Source organism: Oryx dammah, unplaced genomic scaffold (genome assembly GCF_014754425.2).
Source record: "Oryx dammah isolate SB20612 unplaced genomic scaffold, SCBI_Odam_1.1 HiC_scaffold_24, whole genome shotgun sequence".
Classification (NCBI taxonomy): Eukaryota; Metazoa; Chordata; class Mammalia; order Artiodactyla; family Bovidae; genus Oryx; species Oryx dammah.
The window spans coordinates 555,362-577,969 of record NW_024070208.1 but is presented as its reverse complement, the minus strand read 5'-3'; the positions used below and the strand labels follow the sequence as shown (position 1 = coordinate 577,969).

The window sequence follows — 22,608 nt, the reverse complement described above, 5'->3', positions numbered from 1 at the left end:
AGCTCTCCAAGGTCTTATAGCAAAGGCTACAGTTAAGCTACTTAGTACCACAATTGAAGCAGTAGTGACTTTTTTTAACAAAAGGGCAGGTTTGCACTTATCACATACCATTAATCAAAAAATATTACAAATCTTGAGCCACCTTTGTATTTCTCCTCCAATAGGTTTTGGCAAGTAAACAATATATTCCTTACAAATTACCAGACACAGAATGATGGGAGAAACAGCATAGAAGGTGCTAGAGTTGTATTTTGGGGTTGCTTCACATGATTATGGTCTACTTTTCCTGACTTTATACGTTCATTTTACACTTTCCCTGATTCTGTGAAACTGAAATATGCATGAGTGCTCAGTCACATCCAACCTGCGAGGGTCCTCTGTCCATGGAGTCTTCCAAGCAAAAATACTGGAGTGGATTGACATTTCTTACTCCAAGTCTTCTTCCCAAATCAGGGACACAATTTGCTTCTCTTTTGTATGCTACATTGACAGGTGGATTCTTGACCACTGTGCCATCTGGGATGCCCGAAACTGAATGTATTTTCAACCTTTTATCCCTAGCCTATTTTGTCTTTGCTGAATTTTCTCTTCTAACTTTTTAATACAGGTTCTTCCAAAGGACTTTTGTTTCCTTCCAATCACTCACTGGGGAGCCCTTTCCTTATGATTCTATTCACCCATTTAGCCCTGTTCTACAAACACAGACATTTTCTGCCATTAGGAGAAGTTCTGCTTCATTGACTATGCTAAATACTTTCACAGTGTGGATCACAGCAATTCGTAGAAAATTCTTAGAGTTGGAAATACCAGGTCACCTTACCTGCCTCCTGAGAAACCTGTATTTAAGTCAAGAAGCAACAGTTAGAACCGAACATGGAACAATGGCCTGGTTCCAAACTGGGAAAGGAGTATGTCAGGCTGTTTATTGTCACTCTGCTTACTTAACTTATATGCAGATTCAGCTCAGTTCAGTCACTTAGTTGTGTCTGACTATTTGCAACTCCATGAATTGCAGCACACCAGGTCTCCCTGTCCATCACCAACTCCCGGAATTCACTCAGAGTCACGGCCATTGAGCCAGTGATGCCATCCAGCTATCTCATCCTCTGTCATCCACTTCTCCTCCCGCTCCTAACCCCTCCTAGCATCAGGGTCTTTTCCAATGAGTCAACTCTTCCCATGAGGTGGCCAAAGTACTGGAGTTTCAGCTTTAGCATTAGTCCTTCCAATGAACACCCAGGACTGATCACCTTTAGAATGGACTGTTTGGTTCTCCTTGCAGTCCAAGGGACTCTCAAGAGTCTTTTCCAACATCACAGTTCAAAAGCATCAATTCTTCGGCATTCAGCTTTCTTCACAGTCCAACACTCACGTCCATACATGACCACTGGAAAAACCATAGCCTTGACTAGACGGACCTTTGTTGGCAAAGTAAGGTCTCTGCTTTTGAATATGCTATCTAGGTTGGTCATAACTTTTTTTCCAAAGAGTATGTGTCTTTTAATTTCATGGCTGCAGTCACCATCTGCAGGGATTTTGGAGCCTAAAAAAATAAAGTCTGACCCTGTTTCCACTGTTTCCCTATCTATTTCCCATGAAGTGATGGGACTGAATGCCATGATCTTAGTTTTTTGAATGTTGAGCTTTAAGCTAACTTTTTCACTCTCCTCATTCACTTTCATCAAGAGGCTTTTTAGTTCCTCTTCTAAAAAGGAAGAGGCCATAAGGGTGGTATCATCTGCATATGTGAGGTTATTGATATTTCTCCTGGCAATCGTGATTCCAGCCTGTGCTTCTTCCAGCCCAGTGTTTCTCAGCATAGAAGTTGAATAAGCGGGGTGACAATATACAGCCTTGACCTACTCCTTTTCCTATTTGGAACCAGTCTGTTCTTCCATGTCCACTTCTAACTGTTGCTTCCTGAACTGCGTATAGATTTCTCAAGAGGCAGGTCAGGTGCTCTGGTATTCCCATCTTTCAGAATCTTCCACAGTTTATTGTGATCACACAATTAAAGGCTTTGGCATAGTCAATAAAGCAGAAATAGATGTTTTTCTGGAACTCTCTTGCTTTTTCCATGATCCAGCAGATGTTGACAATTTGATCCCTGGTTCCTCTGCCTCTTCTAAAACCAGCTTGAACATCTGGAAGTTCATGGTTCCCATATTGCTGAAGCCTGGCTTGGAGAATTTTCAGCATTTCTTCACTAGTGTGTGAGATGAGTGCAACTGTGTGGTAGTTTGAGCTTTCTTTGGCATTTCCTTTCTTTGGGATTGGAATGAAAACTTACCTTTTTCAGTCCTGTGGCCACTGCTGAATTTTGCATATTTGCTGGCATATTGAGTGCAGCACTGTCACAAAATCATCTTTCAGGATTTGAAACAGCTCAACAGGAATTCCATCACCTCCACTAGCTTTGTTCATAGTGATGCTTTCTAAGGCCCACTTGACTTCACATTCCAGGATGTCTGGCTCTAGATGAGTGATCACACGATCGTGATTATCTGGGCCATGAAGATCTTTTTGGTACAGTTATTCTGTGTATTCTTGCTACCTCTTCTTCATATCTTCTGCTTCTGTTAGATCCATACCATTTCTGTCCTTTATCGAACCCATCTTTGCATGAAATGTTCCCTTCATATCTCTAGTTTTCTTGAAGAGATCTCTAGTCTTTCCCATTCTGTTGTTTTCCTCTATTTCTTGGCATTGATCACTGAGGAAGGCTTTCTTTTCTCTCCTTGCTATTCTTAGATTAGGTCATGCCAAATGTCAGGCTGAATGAAGCACAAGGTAGGATCAAGATTGTAGAGAGAAAAATTAATAACCTAAGATATGCAGATGACACCACTGTAATGGCCAAAAGTGAAGAGAAACTGAAGAGTCTCTTGATGAAGGTGAGAGAGGAGAGTGAAAAAGCTGGATTAAAACTATATGACCCAGCAATTGCACTCCTAGGCATATACCCTGAAGAAACCAAAATTGAGAAAGACACATGTATCCCATTGTTTATTGTAGCGCTAATTACAATATTTAGAACATGGAAGCAACCTGGATGTCCATTGACAGATGAATGGATAAAGAATTTGTGGTACATATACACAATGAAATATTACTCGGCCATGAAAAAGAATGCTTTTGAGTCAGTTCTAATGAGGTGAATAATCTAGAAGCTATTATACAGAGTTAAGTAAGTCAGAAAGAGAAAGATAAACATCGTATTCTAATTCATATATATAGAATCTAGGCAAATGGAACTGAAGAATTCACTTACAGGGCAGCAATGGAAAAAAAGACATAGATAATAGACTTGTGGACATGGGGAAAGGGGAGAAGAGGGTGAGATACAGGGAAAGAGTAACATGGAAACTTACATTACCATATGTAAAATAGACAGTGGGAATTTGCTGTACAGCTAAGGAAACTCAAACAGGGGCTCTGTATCAATCTAGATGGGGAGGGAGATGGGAGAGAAGTCCTAAAGGGAGGGGATATATGTATGCTGCTGCTGCTGCTAAATTGCTTCAGTCGTGTCTGACTCTGTGTGACCTCATAGATGGCAGCCCACCATGCTCCACCATCCCTGGGATTCTCCAGGCAAGAACACTGGAGTGGGTTGTCATTTCCTTCTCAAATGCATGAAAGTGAAAAGTGAAAGTGAAGTCACTCAATAAGTGTCTGACTCTTCTTGACCCCATGGATTGCAGCCTACCAGGCTCCTCCGTCCATGGGATTTTCCAAGCACGAGTACTGGAGTGGGTTGCCATTGCCTTCTCTGGGATATATGTATACCTATGTCTGATTCATGTTGAGGTTTGACAGAAAACAACAAAATTCTGTAAAAGCAATTATCCTTCAATTAAAAACAAAACAAAACTCAGAATTCAAAAAAAAAAAAAAAAAAGAAAATCATGGGAACAGAAGATCTAGTCCCATCTCTTCATAAATGGGGAAATAAATGTAAACAGTGAGAAACTTTATTTTCTTGGGTGCCAAAGTCACTGAGGGCAGTGACTACAGCCATGAAATTAAAAGACAGTTGCTCCTTAGAAGAAAAGCTATGATAAACTTAGTCAGCAGATTAAAAAGCAGAGACATCACTTTGCCAACAAAGGCCCATATAGTCAAAGCTACATTTATTCCAGTGGTCATGTACTACTGGATGTGAGAGGTGGACTATAAAGAAGGCTGAATGCTGAAGAATTGATGTTTTCAACCTGTGGTCCTAGAGAAGACTCTTGAGAGTCCTTTGGACAGCAAGGAGATCAAGCCAGTTCAATCCTAAAGGGAATCTGTCCTGAATATTCATTGGAAGGACTGATGCTGAAACTGAAGCTCCAATACGTTGGCCACTTGATGGGAAGAGCTGACTCATTGGAAAAGATCTTAATTCTGGGAAAGATTGAAGGCAGGAGGAGAAGTGGTCAACAGAAGATGAGATGGTTGGATGGTATAATTGACTCAATGAACATGGGTTTGAGCAAATTCTGGGAGATAGTGAAGACAGGGAAGCCTGGTGTGCTGCAGTCTATGGGGTTGCAAAGAGTCAGACATGACTGAGCAACTGAACAACCACAATAAGGAGAAGTTATCTGGACCTGAGTATGCCTTTCTCCTGGGTGAAAATTTCCTTCTATGAATACTTGTTCTTTCTTAAAAATGGTCTGCTTTAGATAAAGAAATTTAACATATGACAATGCTTCTAGCATAAAACAGAAATATCCATACTTATAGTCACAAATAAAAGGCAGTCCATGTACACTATGAAGCCAATAACTACTGTTGCCATCTTTTGGAGAAAGGCAGAACTCAGGCGTAGAGCTTTGTTTTCATCATTTTAACATATAGAAAGCTAACTACTCCTGGATCAGAGCAAAGGTAAAGGTTGAAGAAATCACATAGCATACTGAACACTGTTGCTTGAGAAATCAGTACCTACCTTTCAAGAGTCCTCTGAGAGCTAATTAGAGTGGTGACAAAATAATAACAGCTACTAGCTTTTGAGCATTCACAGGACTAAGATATATACATATACAAATGTGCTTATATGTATACACACACACATATGGATATGTATGTACCTACATACACAAGTATGCATATGTTCAATGACTCTCACAACAGCATTATCATATAGGAATAATAATTTCCAATTTTAAAAGGTGGAAATTACAGCTTATTAGCATTATGTGAGCCAAGAGCATATATATGTAATTTAAAGCCTTTCCCACATTGCCTTAATTCAGGAACTGTTTTCCTGACTGTGCTAGGCTATATAGTCATACAGGCTGGAAAATCTAAGTTGGGGAAGGAGAAGAGAGAGAGTATTTTAAAATATCAGTCCACTTCAGTTCAGTTTCTCAATAGCGTCCGACTCTTTGCGACCCCATGTACTTCAGCACGCCAGGTTTACCTGTCCATTACCTACTCCCGGAGCTTATAAAAACTCATGTCCATTGAGTCAGTGATGCCATTCAACCAATATATCATATCATAAAATATCAAGATTAAGTCAAATTGACTAATCTGACTTCATGTCCCAATTCCCCGCCCCTCCCAACAGTGTGTTTTAGCCTATTGCCTCAGGGCATTGATAGTGTCCTCTTTCACTCTTAAAATACTATGGTTTAGATAATGAAAGTTAAGTCCAACTTAAAGTAAACATACTTGCAAGTTACATAAAATCAATGAGTTATAAAAATATAACTGTTGCAAAGAATTTTATATACTTTATGGTCAATGAATTCTTTTCCGAAGACAAATCTAAGTGGGAGGCAAAAGAAGAACTGTGAGAATAAAATTACAAAATTAATCATGCTTATGCACAGCAGCTTGAATATAAGACAGTCCAGTCAATGGAAATGCAATACTCACAGCTATTTGTCTTCCATTGTGTCTTTAACTGATGAACACTTTCTTTCTTTAAAAGAATAGATACCTTTCTCAGGGGATGGAGAACACTGATGACCAGGAACCACTGACTCTTCAATGAAGAGCACTTTCAAACATTTTCTCTGATGGTGTATTAAATCAGGGAAGAGGGCGTTTTCCCTTAATCCGGGCACTATTTTCCTGAATGTAGTGTAGCCTGTTTTTATGGACAATAGGACACTTTGCTTATTAACATTGTCATTGTAGTGAGATAAGAAAAAATGGAAATATTGACAGACTTTATTTTTGGGGGGCTCCAAAATCACTGCAAATGGTGACTGCATCCAGGAAATTAAAAGACCCTTGCTCCTTGGAAGAAAAATTATGACAAAACTAGACAGTGTATTACAAAGCAAAAACACCACTTTGCTGACAAAGTTCTGTATAGTCAAAGCTATGGTATTTCTAGTAGTCATGTATGGATATGAGAGTTGTACCATAAAGAAGGTGAGCACTAAAGGATTGATGCTTTCAAACTGTGGTCCTGGAGAAGGCTCATGAGAGTCCCTTGGACAGCAAGAATATCAAACTAGTCAATCCTAAGGGAAACTAAGCATGAGTATTCACTGGAAGGACAGATGCTGATGCTGAAGTTCTAATAATTTGGCCTCCATCTGATGTGAAGAAATGACTCATTGGAAAAGATCCTGATGCTGGGAAAGATTGAAGGCAGGAGGAAAATTGGGTGACAGAAGATGAGATGGTTGGATGGCATCATCAATTCAATGACATGGGTTTGAGCAAACTTTGGAGATAGCAAAGGAGAGGGAAGTGTGGAGTGCTGCAGTCCATGGGGCTGCGAAGAGTTGGACATGACTAGGCAACTTGATGTTGCTCAAGACCTGGCTTCAATTTCCGATTCTACAAGTTGCTAGTGGTACTACATTGAGTTTTATTAGAAATTTGAAGACTCCATTTCCATTAATAAAAATACCTTCAATTTTTAGTTACTCGCCATTTTCCAGGCACTGTCACAAGGTCAATGGCAACCCACTCCAGTACTCTTGCCTGGAAAATCCCATGGACAGGGGAGCCTGGTGGGCTGCTGTCTATGGGGTCACACAGAGTCGGACAGGACTGAAGTGACTTAGCAGTCACAAGGTCATTGCCCACTTTAAATCATTTAATTTTCATAACAATCATATGAACTAAGTATTGCACTCATTATTTTAATATGAGATAAAAAAGCTCAGTAACTTTTTGAGATTCAAAATGATTCAGAGTGCTTCTAGAATTCTTTAATTTATCCTGTAAAACAGACTAAGGGTACTTATGGCATCTGGTACCATCACTTCATGGGAAATAGATGGGGAAACAGTGGAAACAGTGTCAGACTTTATTTTGGGGGGCTCCAAAATCACTGCAGATGGTGACTGCAGCCATGAAATTAAAAGACACTTACTCCTTGGAAGAAAAGTTATGACCAACCTAGATAGCATATTCAAAAGCAGAGACATTACTTTGCCGACAAAGGTTCGTCAGTCAAGGCTATGGTTTTTCCAGTGATCATGTATGGATGTGAGAGTTGGACTGTGAAGAAAGCTGAGCACCGAAGAATTGATGCTTTTGAACTGTGGAGTTGGAGAAGACTCTTGAGAGTCCCTTGGACTGCAAGGAGATCCAACCAGTCCATTCTGAAGGAGATCGGTCCTGGGATTTCTTTGGAAAGAATGATGCTAAAGGTGAAACTCCAGTACTTTGGCCACCTCATGCGAAGAGTTGACTCATTGGAAAACACTTTGATGCTGGGAGGGATTGGGGGCAGGAGAAGAAGGGGACGACAGAGGATGAGATGGCGGGATGGCATCCCTGACTCACTGGACGCGAGTCTGGGTGAACTCCGGGAGTTGGTGATGAACAGGGAGGCCTGGCATGCTGCAGTTCATGGGGTTGCAAAGAGTCGGACACGACTGAGTGACTGAACTGAACTGAACTGAACCTACTAAGTGGCTGGCTCAGTGGTAAGAAAGCTGCCTGCAAATGCAAGAGACATGGGTTCAATCCTTGGGTCAAGAAGTTTCCCAGGAGAAGGAAATGGCAACCCACTCCAGTATTCATTCCTGGGAAACTCCATGGACATAGGAACCTGGCAGATTGTAGTCTAATGTGTCACAAAAGAGTTGGACTAAACAACAACAAACCTAGTAGTGGTAAGGATGTAAATTAGAGAGTGCATTTAACTAATTTATATAACAGTCTTGGCACAAAGACTTCAAATGCTAGCTCGGGAAATGTAACAATATTAGTATTTTCTTTTTATTTATATTTTTCTTTCTTCTTATCATTTACATTCACTCAGATTAAACCCCATAGCTGTTTTTGTTTCTAGCATACTGCATAATTATTGCTTTTGCAAAATACATTTTTCTTTAATTAAAAATTCCTATATTGTCTACTAAGTTTATCACAAACTGCTTATCCTTCACAGTCCAGTGTATGTGGTTTAATTTATTCCATCTCTTTGGCACTTTTATCTATATCAATTTTTATTTCTATGTGTTTTACTGAATTCAGTTCAGTTACGTTCAGTAGCTCAGTTATGTCCGACTCTTTGCAACCCCGTGGACTGCAGCACGGCAGACCTCCCTGTCCATCATCAACTCCCCTAGCTTGCTCAAACTCATGTCCATCAAGTCAGCGATGCTATCCAACCATCTCATCCTCTGTCATCCCTTTCTCATCCTGCCTTCAATCTTTCCCATTATCAGGTCTTTTCCAGTGAGTCAATTCTTCATATCAGGTGGCCAAAGTACTGGAGTTTCAGCTTCAGCATCAGTCCTTCCAATTAATATTCAGGGCTGATTTCCTTTAGGTTGGACTGGTTGGATCTCCTTGCAGTCCAAGGGACTCTCAAGAGTCTCCTCCAACATCACAGTTCAAAAGCATCAGTTTTTCTGTGCTCAGTTTTCTTTATAGTCCAAATCTCACATCCATACCTGACTACTGAAAAAACCATAGCTTTGACTAGACGGACCTTTGCTGACAACATAATATCTATGCTTTTACATATGCTGTCTAGGTTGGTCACAGCTTTTTTCCATGGACCAAGCGTCTTTCAATTTCATGGCTGCAGTCACCATCTGCAGTGATTTTGGAGCCCAAGAAAATCAAGTCTGTCACTGTTTCTTTTGTTTTCCCATCTATTTGCCATGAAGTGATGGGACCAGTTGCCATGTTATTAGTTTTTCGAATGTTGACTTTTAAGCCAGATTTTTCACTCTCTTCTCTTACTTTCATCAAGAGGTTCTTTAATTCCTCTTCACTTTCTCCATAAGGGTGGTATCATCTGCATATCTGAGGTTATTGATATTTCTCCTGGCAATCTTGATTCCAGCTTGTGCTTCATCCAGCCCTGCATTTCACGTGATGTACTCTGAATATGTTAAATAAACAGGGTGACAATATACAGCCTTGACATTCTCCTTTTCCAATTTGGAACCAGTCTGCTGTTCCATGTCCAATTCGAACTGTTGCTTCTTGACCTGAATGTGCAGATTGCTACTAGATTTTTCAAATCATTTTATTTATATTTTATAATGATTTATGAATATATTGTATATCTTTACTTATTTTCCTGTATAATTTTTGGACAGGACAGAATTCACTCTATGATTTTTTTCTGGTGGATATAAACACTTTAAGTATTTCAATATTTTATATATATTTTCATATTTCAATATTTTCATATATTTTCAGTGAAGCTTCCTTTATCCACATCTTTGTAGAATTTCATGATTATTTAGTAGAAGTTATTAAACATTGAATATGTATTTAAAATGGGGTATAGGAGACCTCCCTCATGGTCCAGTGGTTAAGACTCCACACTTCCAATGCAGGGGTTCAATTCAGTCATGTCTGACTCTTTGTGACCCCATGGAGTGAAGCACACCAGGCATCCCTGTCCATCACCAACTCCCAGACCTTGCTCAAACTCAGGTTCATCAAGTCGGTGATGCCATCCAACCATCTCATCCTCTCTCCTTCCTTCTCTTTCTGCCTTTTCATGCTGCTCAATCCTTGGGTGTGGAACTAATGTCTCACATGCCTCATGGCCAAAAAGTAAAAACATGAAACAGAAGCGATATTGTAACAAATTCAACAGAGAGTTTAAAAGTGATCCACATTAGTTTCTTTAGGTAAATATATTCCTAAGTATTTTATTATTTTCGTTGCAATGGTGAATAGAATTGTTTCCTTAATTTATCTTTCTATTTCTCATTATTAGTGTATAGGAATGAAAGGAGTTTCTGTGTTGATTTTATATCCTGCAACTTTACTATATTCATTGATTAGCTCTGGTAATTTTCTGGTCTTTAGGGTTTTCTATGTAGAGGATCATGTCATCTGCAAACAGTGAGAGTTTTACTTCTTCTTTTCCAACTTGGATTCCTTTTATTTCTTTTTATGCTCTGATTGCTGTAGCCAAAACTTTCAGAACTATGTTGAATAGTAGCAGTGAAAGTGGGCACCCTTGTCTTATTCCTGACTTTAGGGGAAATGGTTTCAATTTTTCCCCATTGAGGATAATGTTTGCTGTGGGTTTGTCATATATAGCTTTTATTATGGGGAATGAGGAGAGAGGGGGGATGGAGAACACGTGTATATACCTGTGGCAGATACATGTTGATGTATGGCAGAACCAATGCAATATTGTAAAGTAATTAACCTCCAGTTAAAATAAATTTTTAAAAAAGGAAAAAAATAAAAAAATAAAAGTGATCCACATTAAAAAATACTTTTGAAAAATGGGATGTAAAAATTTAATATTTCCTAGTATGAAATATAACTTGCTGTTATTTAGTCATTAAGTTACATCTGACATTTTGCACCTCCATGGACTGTAGCCAGCCAGGCTCCTTTGTCCTTGGGATTTCCCAGGCAAGAATATTGGAGTGACTGGCCAGTTCATTCTCTAGGGGATCATCCTGACCCAGGAATCGAACAAGCATGTCCTGCATTGCAGGTGGATTCTTTACCACTGAAGCACCAGGGAAGCCCATGAAATATATCAGTCTAAATATTAGTATTATGTTGTTTTGTTGAGTAGCTTAGTCATGTCTAACTCTGCAATCTCATGGACTACAGCAAGCCATGCTTCCCTGTTCTTCACCATTTCACAGAGTTTGCTCAAACACATGTCTATTGAGTCAGTGATGCCATCCAACCACCTCATCTTCTGTTGACTCGTTCTCCTCCTGTCTTCAATCTTTCCCAACATCAGCATCTTTCCCAATGAGTCAGCTCTTCAAGTAAGGTGGCCAGAGTATTGGAGTTTCAGCTTCAGCATCAGCCCTTCCAATGAATAATCGGGGTTGATTTCCTTTAGGATTGACTAGCTTGATCTCTTTGCTATCCAAGGGACTCTCAAGAGTCCTCTCCAGCACCACAATTCAATGCATCAGTTATTCATCTCTCAGTCTTTTTTACTGTCCAGCTTTCACATCTGTACATGACTACTGGAAAAATTGTAGTTTTGACTATACAGATCTTTGTAGGCAAAGTAATGTCTAGGCTTTTTAATTTGCTAAGTTTGTCATTGCTTTTCTTCTAAGGAGCAAGGGTCTTTTAATTTCTTGGCTGCAGTCACCATCTGGAGTGATTTTGGAGCCCAAGGAAATCAAGTCTGTAAATGTTTCCATTGTTTCTCCATCTATATGCCATGAAGCAATTGGACCACATGCCATGATATTAGTTTTGTGAATGTTGAGTTTTAAGCCAGCCTTTTTATTCTCATCTTTCATTTTCATCAAGAGGTTCTTTAATTCCTCTTTATTTTCTGACATAAAGATGGTGTCATTTGAGTATCTGTGGTTATTGATATTTCTCTCAGCAATTTTGATTCCCTTGTGCTTCATCCATCCCAGCATTTCACATGATGTACTCTGCTTATAATTTAGATAAACAGGGTGACAATATACAGCCTTGACACTCTCCTTTCCCAATTTTGAACCAGTCCATTGTTCCATGTCCAGTTCTAACTGTTGCTTCTTGACCTGCATACAGATTTTTCAGAAGGCTAGTAAGGTGATCTTGTATTCTCATTTCTTTAAGAATTTTCCACAGATTGTTGTGGTCTACACAGTCAAAGGCTTAGTACAGTTAATGAAGAAGAAGAAGATTAATAAATATATCCCAAGAATGTTTTTAGTAATTTGCAGTGGTATTTGCAGTATATGAGGGCACTCATTTCTTTACTTTGACATCATTATTAGATGATGTTGTTTTATTTATTTCCAATATGATAGGCCCAAATGACATTTATCATTGTTTTTATTGGAAGAGTAATAGTCTTGTTAAATGGAAAGTTTCTTTTAAGTTTTCTTCTTTTTTTATTTTGAGAAGGCAATTCATAGATTTTCTTATCGCTTTATAAAGTTCACTATTATTCATAAGTGATAGGAGAACTGATTTGTCTGTCAAATGTTAGGTTTCTTAACTTTTTACTCTATCTTGACTTGCATTTCTCCAACTAGATAACAAGATCTTTATGGATAATAGCACAGATTGGGAAAATATTAAAAGTACAATTAATAATAAGTTACCAAAAGCATTAATATATTTGATTTTAGGTAATTTTAAAATACACTAAAACATCTTCAAATTTCACTAGCAGCATGGATAATGAATTTCTAGGTACAGAAGATTCTGCCTACTTACATGGTATTTTTCAATTCTACATTTATTTTTTTATAGATATGATAACGTGTATCAACATAAATGCTTTTTGACTATAATATATATTATATAATTCTCTTGAGTATAAACAAATCAATTAATACTTATTAACCAAAGTTAAAATGCAACGTGATTAACTTTATTGAAGAAATAAGATACTTTTTTTTTCCTCCAAAGTAAACATATTGAAAATTTTATATTCTGAGTTTTGTCTCTGCTGGATGACAGAGGCATCTAGGATCTAGAGACTATTGGTTCAGCAAAAGCTTCTAATCCACTTGGTTCTTTTCTTGGTCGTTGCAATCTTTAGTAGAGTTCAGCAAAATAAAAAATCATAGAAAAATACTTTGCTCCTCCAGGGAAAATGTTTTCTTCTTTATGCATTCAGTAATAGTTCTTTTCATTTTTGGCTCTACTTTAAACCATGAGAGAGAGCAATAAATATGAAACTGAATGGAAATGAAGATCTTAGAATTGCTTTCCCCACAGAAAGAAAATGTCTTTGGGTAAGGAGTGACTCTCTTTTATTTTTCCTGTGGTCTATGATATATTTTTCTTAGCTGCAAAATGCAGGAAACAATACCTTTCTCTGATGTCATATAGATTAAGTAAACAGAATGTCTGTAAACAACTTAAATTTCTGAAGCAAAAAGAAAATTTTTATTTCACTCCTAGGGTCAAAAATAAACTCAAATAATTTTCAATTCTAGAGCTTGATAGATAAAGCTATAATCATAGCATTACAGGAGAATCAGGCAGTAACCTTAGTATTTTTCATCATTGCTTCTCTCTACCCTCCCGCACTTCTTTCCCTTACCTAGCTAGTATTTTATTTTGTATAATAAGAAAAAAATATTTATTGTTTCTAAAGGTGAATGGTGTTATTATTAAGTTAGCAACTGGAATATTTGTGGACATTCAAATGCTTCACATGACAAAAATATTGCATATTTTAGTAGAAAACTGTTCAGTTCAGTCACTCAGTCGTGTCTGACATTTTGCGACCACATAGATTGCAGCACACAGGCTTCCCAGTACATCACCTACTCCCGGAGCTTACTTAAACTCATTTCTATTGGGTGGGTGACGCCATCCAATCATCTCATCCTTTGTCATACCCTTTTCCTCCCACCTTCAATCTTTCCCAGATTCAGGGTCTTTTCCAATAAGTCAGTTCTTCGCATCAGATGGCCAAAGTATTGGAGTTTCAGCTTCAACATCAGTGCTTCCAATGGATAATCAGGTCTGATTTCCTTTAGGATGGACTGGTTGGATCTCCTTGAAGTCCAAGGGACCCTCAAGAGTCTTCTGCAACACCACAGTTCAAAAGCATCAATTCTTCATTACTCAGCTTTCTTTATGGTCCAGCTCTCACATCCACACATGACTAATGGAAAAACCACAGCTTTGACTAGACAGACCTTTGTTGACAAAGTAATGTCTCTGCTTTTTAATCCTCTGTCTAGGTTGGTCATAGCTTTTCTTCCAAGAAGCAAGTGTCTTTTGATTTCATGGCTGCAGTGATTTTGAAGCCCATGAAAATAAGGTTTGTTGCTGTATCCATTGTTTCCCATTAGTAGAAATATTGATATTTTAATATTAGATCAGAATTTGAGACCTTTTTTTTTTTTTTAATTTGTGGGTGGTAGGCATTGCAGAGATAACTCACTTTTAGTTACATCTGGGCTTTATAACAGGTAGAATGTTCTTTTTTAAAATATAAATTTATTTATTTTAATTGGAGGTTAATTACTTTAAATATTGTATTGGTTTTGCCATACATCTACATGAATCTGCCACAGGTATACACGTGTTCCCCATCCTGAAACCCCCTCCCTCCTCCCTCCCCATACCATCCCTCTGGGTTGTCCCAGTGCACCAACCCCAAGCATCCAGTATCATGCATCAAACCTGGACTGGCAATTCGATTCATATATGATATTATACTTGTTTCAATGCCATTCTCCCAAATCATCTCACCCTTGCCCTCTCCCACAGAGTCCAAAAGACTGTTCCATACATCCGTGTCTCTTTTGCTGTCTCACATACAGGGTTATCATTACCATCTTTCTAAATTCCATATATATGTGTTAGTATATTGTATTGGTATTTTTCTTTCTGGCTTACTTCAATAATTTAAAATCTACTAAGTGAGGAAATATGTATGTTGCTAATTTTAATAGGAATTAAAACTGTATTGATCTCTTACTTCAATAAAGTCTTGCTAGCTGCCATAAAAATAGGATACTGTTATTATCACAGTAATAGATGAGAAAACACAGTGAGTATACAAGCCATATTAGGCAAAGTCATATGCAGTAATAAATTCCAACACTCAGCTTAACACAACCAAGGTTTATTTTATTTTTCTTGCTGTAATACAATCACAGGTTCATTGTTGGTCTCCATATATTCTCACTTATGGCACCAGGTTGATGAAGATTGCACTGTTTGTGATTCCTCTGTCCCATTTCTTAGCTTTCAGGGCCACTATAGTGGGGAGAAGAAAATATGGATCATTCATACCAATCTTGGCCCAACTGTACAGATATCTTTTCTGGAAATACTTCACTGGCCAAAACTCATCACATTCCTTGCCAATCCGCAAGAGATGGAGAAATACAGTCTTTTCTTAAGCTTAAGAAGGAAAGAGGAGTCACGTTTGAACACAAAATAATTTCATCACAAAGTGTAAGAAGCTTGTCCAAGATCAAATAGCTGGTAAGTAGTGGAACTGATGTGAAGAACTGACTCATTGGAAAAGACCCTAATGCTGGGAAAGATTGAAGGTGGGAAGAGAAGGGGACGACAGAGGATGAGATGGTTGGATGGCATCACCGACTCAATGGACATGAGAGTTTGAGCCAACTCCGGGTGTTGGTGATGAACAGGGAGGACTATCGTGCTTCAGTCCATGGGGTCGCAAACAGTTAGACACGACTGAGCGACTGAAATAAACTGAGTGGAACTGAAATTCAAATCTAGGCAAGCTGGCTCCAAAGTCAATCATACTAACTATACTTTGTTAGTACTTAATAAGATAACATTATTTCTCATTCTAAATAAAATTATAATCTTATTAATTAATCTTTGAATTATTTATTCCAAATACCTATTTATCGAACTATTAAAGAAATGACTTACTTAAAAATTATAACTTTGTCTCATCTAATACACATCCATGAGCATGTGCTCAAGAACATGCCATTTCCTGAAAACATATTCTCAATTGCTCATTCTCTTCAAATTCTTAAGTGTCACACTATATCAGTTATTTTATGAGTTTACTATTCAAGAGGGAGGACAAAGTATTCAGATCATTCTACCTATACCCTAGAGCTATAGAAAATTTTGTGTTGGCCTACTAAATAAAAGTGCTTGAGTCACTCTAAGCATGAACCAATTTTTTGTCTAGTTTTCTAAGTAGCAAGTGGATTTCAGATTTTCTATATTATAATTTACATACACTATGCAAAATATAAATGTAAATTCTCCACAAGCTATAAAGTTTGTTTTTTATATATGTACCAAGGCAATGGCACCACACTCCAGTACTCTTGCCTAGAAAATCCCATGGACGGAGGAGCCTGGTAGGCTGCAGTCCATGGGGTCGCTGAGAGTTGGACATGACTCAGTGACTTCACATTCACTTTTCACTTTTATGCATTGGAGAAGGAAATGGCAACCCACTCCAGTGTTCTTGCCTGGAGAATCCCAGGGACGGCGGAGCTCGGTGGGCTGCCATTTATGGGGTCGCACGGAGTTGGACATGACTGAAGCGACTTAGCAGCAGCAGCAGTAGCAGCAGTCTAGCCAGAGAAAACAAAAAAACTAAAATATTCATTGGATTTCAGATTTTCTTGTTGTCTACTCAATAACAAATAAGATGAGGATCATAAAGTCTGAAGAAGATGCTGGATTTCTTGTGAGAATGGATAGAAATGCTTTCTGGTGTATTAGACTTATTCCAAACAGGGCTTACTGGGAAAAAGAAAGACATTTTATTGTCAAAGGAATTTCAGACATGCATAAGGTTACAACTTTTTATGCACCTATTATAAAAAGCATATGTAACTGCGAAATAAATTAGGATATTGACATTTCTGTTTTTTGTATGCTTCTAGATCCATGCCTTTCTTTGGATTTGCATTAAGTTTTAACTCATTATAATCAATTATTTTATTATGCTGTGAGAAAAAAATTATTGAAGTCATTGGTAACAATGTAGTGCCATATATTGAGTTAAAAAAGAAAAAAACAATTAAGACTACAAAATAGAATTAATGAGGTAAAATTAAATTTGATTTGCTTATACAATTTGTAAAGTTAGCATTACCTATTAGATTTATACATGTTTAGCCGAGTAAGATGCTTTAGAATCCAATTAATGTTATAAAATTCTTATTCCATATATGGGGAAACTAGGCTTAGAGAAGTGAAGGTCATGCTACTAAATATCTAAGTGATATCTAAGTAGGACTAATTAAGTCTATTTACTGTTATCTTGTAAAGTTTCATATTTATCTTTTACTTTTTATTGAATTATAGTTCTGATAAATTTTTAATTTTGAATATTCTCATCAGTTTACAATTAAACATGAAGATGCTTACCACAAATGCCTTGAATTTCATAGAATAAACAACAGAAGTTTTGAAGCAAAGCAAAAGTGAACTTACAGAGGCATATTGAATTATGCATTGATTAATTTGATATAATGATAAATTTAGCTGTGACTTTAGAAGGCTTGATTGGCTTCTCACATTCTTATTCCATATGGTGCAATGCCATTTTAGTCATCTAGAAAAAGAAATACTTTCTTCTTGTGAAACCTATGAGATTATGATGTGAACCAGCTGTATAACATGTTTTTTTAATTAAAAAAAAAAAACTGTACTATAACTATAAGGTTGTATGTTTTTGTAACAAGGCAATTTTCAACAGCAGGTCTAGAGTTCTGTTTTTTCTTAATACTTATTTTAATATCTTCTACATTCCTCCAGAGAAATTATTATTATTGCTGCAAAGCTATGCTCTACAACAATAAGACTTTATAAGTTTATTAGTCTGCAATGAACATGTAACAATAGTTAAAAGAGATCTAGTACTTCCCAAGTGGTGCAGTGCATAGGGATCCACCTGCTAATGCACAGGACAAGAGTTCAATCACTGGTCCAGAAAAATTTCACAAGTGGCTGAGCAACTAAACCCATGTACCACAAATACTGAGCCCACGTGCTGCAACTATTGCAGCCCGTGTGCTTAGTTAGAGCCTGTGCTCCACAACAGTAAGTCCTTGGACCACAACAAAGAGTAACCCTTACTGACCACAACTAGAGAAAGCCTTCACTAAGCAATGAAGACCCAGCACACCTAAAGAAATAAATAACAGTTTTAAAATGATTTATTGAAAAATAAACAAAATAAATCTATAAATACAACTTCTATCATATTAAACATTTCTTTTCAAATTGAACTTTACCTGCTCACAAATCTCTATTCTTCTTTATCTGAGACTGTTATAAACTATTCTCCGTTTGGACTGACATAAATCCTACAGGAGGGTGTAGAATCTTTAAAAGGAAGAAGATATATTTTAGCTCTGATTATCTCTAACCACGACTTTGACTTTGATCAGGTCATTTGACTTTCTTATGTGCTGCAATTTTATAATTTATTTAAAAATATGTTGGATCAGGTAGACTCTAACATTCATTATTTATGTTAAAATTCTGAATCTCAGAAATTTTAATTCTAAGTCTACGTAACACCTTTTATGATTTAAGCAGACAACAGTTAAAAACATAATCACTTTGTCTTAAAAATCTACTCCTTTTTCCTTATATTCCACAAATTAAATGACAAATGATTCTTAAATTTTCATAGCCTTTGAAATTATTTGGCCAAACAAGTCTTGTTACACTGTATCAAACCCCTAATCCTTTGTTGAAAAGTCACGTTGGATGTTAAGAAGCAACAGGTAGGATGTATTGGTTCTTGGTTTAATCAAAGGGAGAAAAAAGAAACAGAATAAAGCTCATTAGTAATCAGATAAATTAAAATCACGACTTTATTTATTGAGACACTTTTATACTTGATAAATTGATGAAAATTAGCAAGTCTAATAAAACCAAGTGTGTGTGAACACGTAGGGATTCTCATATACTGCTGGTCTGCTGGCACTAGATCAGTTGGCCCCTCTACTTGAGAACACAACCTAGCACTGTTTAAAGATACTTATGTGCTGGGGTCTAGCCCTGGTGGATCCAGGGAATTCGAAGCGGGGACAGCGTTGGCAAGGAAAAACTTATGTATTTATTAATATAAGATTAGATTAGGAAGAAATAGTGTAGTAGGAAAATTTAGTGGAGAAAAGAGGCTGAATAACGTGGTTTACATGGAAAGCCAATAAAGTTCCAGACAAGGAGCTTGCACCATCTATGTTAGGCCACCGGCGTCCTCTTGAATAGTGGGGGGTGCCCCACCTTGGGCTCCCTCTCACGTGGATCTTAGAAGTGGGAGCAAGTAAGTAGACATGGCGAGCCTCCATGCCCCAGATGGGAATTCAGCCAGAAAATACAGTAAGGAAGAGACAAGGGGGAAACCAGTCCTTCCAATGACTGGCCCAGCCTATATTGTCTAGAAAGGTCTTTTGTACCTTTTTGATTGTACATAGAGATCAATGGGTAATACAATATTATGCAGCGTTAGCAGCCCAGACTCTTATCAAAACCAGGCTTTTCTCTCTGCATACCTAGTTGTATACGCAAGTCTTAGGTGATTTACATCATCTTCTGGCCAAAAGGGCCAATTAACATTTTACAGCCTTTTTTTTTTTTTTTTTTTTTTGATAAGGGTTTGTCAACCAGAAGACTTATTTGTGTTGATCTTCCCAAAGTCTGGTGCCACTCTCAGAAAACACTAAATAAAGTTCCATTCTTACATAGCAAAGATACAGCAATTTATAACAAGTAAAAAGAGTACATTGATTTATAACAAAAGAAAAGTAACTCAAAAATCTAGTGTTGCTAACATCAAACTATTATATATCTTTTTCCATATCCCATTTACATTGATTAACATCCTCCCAGGTGCCTAAAAGATAAAGAATATGGAGGCTTGGCAGCAATCATTGAGTCAACAGTGAAATCCTATCACCAATATGATTTTTAGCTCTTTAGAAAAGGCTCTGTATCTTTAAGATGCTTTAAGCTTTGTGTCTCTCCTGGTTGGGGAGCAGTAAGCAATTCACAAGCTGTAAAAAGTCTGGTGGAACCCGTTAGGCAAGTTAGAGAGCTATCAGAGGGGGTTTTAAGGTGAGACATTCTTTTGCAGGAGACTGAAGCCCTGAATTAACTTTTTCCAGAGAGTGTCAGAAGAGTGGAAAAGTACAATACAATAAGGCAGGCATATTCTTATTTTGGGGTACATGCTCAGGAAATACCAGGGGGAAACCCTGAGGCTTGACTTGCCTTGCCCATCAGGCCTCTGCCGCATGACCTTGTCACGGGTGGGATTCCTCACGATGGCTCCCGGCACTTATATATGTAAAAGAGCCATAGATTTTAGGAAAAAAATAAAAAAGGAATTGTGAGCATATAATTCTGACCAACAGTTATACCTGAGAGGAAGGCAGCTAGTGGCATAGGGAAATAATAGAATTTCATGAATAGTTGCTTTGTCTAGTTTTTAGGTTGAGTGTGAGTTAATTTACTGCTTTTATTCAGAATTTTTAAAGTGATGTATTGTTTTTGTATCAAACATTATATAATGTAGGCATTAAAAAGTAGTTATAGCAAATATATACTTTCATAAAGTGACTCTCAGTGTTTTCCCATTTTTTCCCCTGAAGACTATAAGAAATTTTGTATGAGAGTGAATTATTTTCTTCCCAAATGAAAAAAAAAAAATAGCGGGGGGATAAATTAATATTCAATTTCTTGGTATTAAAGATTTTTGAAATCTTCTTGTATATAAAAATGGATAATATTCAGCTTCTTTTCTGAAAGTAAAGGGTCATCAAAATGATTATAATATCATGCCATGTGAGAGTCACTTGCAAAGTGGTAATAGAAACACATAAAAGAAATCCGTCAAATCCTAGAGAATTTATGGAGGAAAATAAAAGAGAGCATTTAAAAGTTAAGAGTATTACAAAGGAATTTGTTAGACAGAAAAATAATGCAGCACAAACAGAATGGTTAAAGATGCCCAGGAACAGTAAAGTATAACACTTCAGGAAAGACAAATTACTCAGTAGGGTGATATTTTGAGGCCATGGGGTAGAATGATAGGGATGGGTTAACAGAAAAGAAAACTAAGATGTGAGGAGTTGAGTCTTCTATTTAATACGTATGAATGGCAACTGGAACGCAATTGAGAAATTTCTGCATGATTATGATTTCTCTTTTTGATAACTGGGGGCATATTTTTATGGGGGAAAAGTGACAAGTTATCTGTTGAAAATGTATTTAATATTCCTTATTTGAGAAATAATTATGAGTATTTAGACATACAGGCTAATTTCTGGACAGAGGTGAAAATTAGAAATGTATAGACTTATGGACATGGGGAGAGGAGAGAAGGTGAGATGTAAAGAAAGAGTAACATGGTAACTTACATTACTGTATGTGAAACAAATAGCCAATTGGAATTTGCTGTATGGCTCAGGAAACTCAAACAGGGTCTCTGTATCAGCCTAGAGGAATGGGATGGGGAGGAAGGTTCAAAAGCGAGGAAATATATATATACCTATGGCTGATTTATGTCGAGGTTTGACAGAAAACAACAAAATTCTGTAAAGCAATTATTTTTCAATAAAAAATAAATTAATTAAAAAAAATTTTAAAAAACAACTTAGCCATGGAAAGTGAAACCTTGGGCTTTTAAAATATCATCTAGAGATAGTATTCAAAGGTATTCAGTTCAGTTCAGTTCACTCGCTCAGTCATGTCTGACTCTTTGCGACCCCATGAATCGCAGCACGCCAGGCCTCCCTGTTCATCACCATCTCCCGGAGTGGGCTCAGACTCATGTCTATCGAGTCCGTGATGCCATCCAGCCATCTCATACTCTGTCGTCCCCTTCTCCTCCTGCCCCCAATCCCTCCCAGCATCAGAGTCTTTTCCAATGAGTCAACACTTCTCATGAGGTGGCCAAAGTACTGGAGTTTCAGCTTTAGCATCATTCCTTCCAAAGAAAGCCCAGAATTGATCTCCTTCAGAATGGATTGGTTGGATCTCCTTGCAGTCCAAGGGACTCCCAAGAGTCTTCTCCAACACCACAGTTCAAAAGCATCAATTCTTCGATGCTCAGCCTTCTTCACAGTCCAACTCTCACATCCATACATGACCACAGGAAAAACCACAGCCTTGACTAGACGGACCTTAGTCGGCAAAGTAATGTCTCTGGTTTTGAATATACTATCTACGTTGGTCATAATTTTTCTTCCAAAGAGTAAGCGTCTTTTAATTTCATGGCTGCAATCACCATCTGCAGTGATTTTGGAGCCCAAAAAAATAAAGTCTGACACTGTTTCCACTGTTTCCCCATCTATTTCCCATGAAGTGATGAGACTAGATGCAATGATCTTCGTTTTCTGAATGTTGAGCTTTAAGCCAACTTTTTCGCTCTCTTCTTTCACTTTCATCAAGAGGCTTTTTAGCTCCTCTTCAATTTCTGCCATAAGAGTGGTGTCATCTGCATATCTGAGGTTATTGATATTCCTCCCAGCAATCTTGATTCCAGCTTGTGCTTCTTCCAGTCCAGCGTTTCTCATGATGTACTCTGCATATAAGTTAAATAAGCAGGATGACTTGATGTACTCCTTTTCCTATTTGGAACCAGTCTGTTGTTCCATGTCCCGTTCTAACTGTTGCTTCCTGACCTGAATACAGATTTCTCAAGAGGCAGGTTAGATGGTCTGGTATTCCCATCTCTTTCAGAATTTTCCACAGTTTATTGTGATCCACACAGTCAAAGGCTTTGGCATAGTCAAGAGCACAGAA

At 37.6% G+C, this 22,608-nt stretch overlaps 1 long non-coding RNA gene across 1 annotated transcript; it reads left to right on the top strand.

The window, feature by feature from the left end:
* Positions 1 to 3,169: 3,169 nt before the first annotated feature.
* LOC120883149 lies at positions 3,170 to 21,317 on the top strand. Its single transcript, XR_005725699.1, has 2 exons — positions 3,170 to 3,336; positions 21,187 to 21,317. It is a non-coding gene; the product is annotated as an uncharacterized LOC120883149 (long non-coding RNA).
* Positions 21,318 to 22,608: the final 1,291 nt, after the last annotated feature.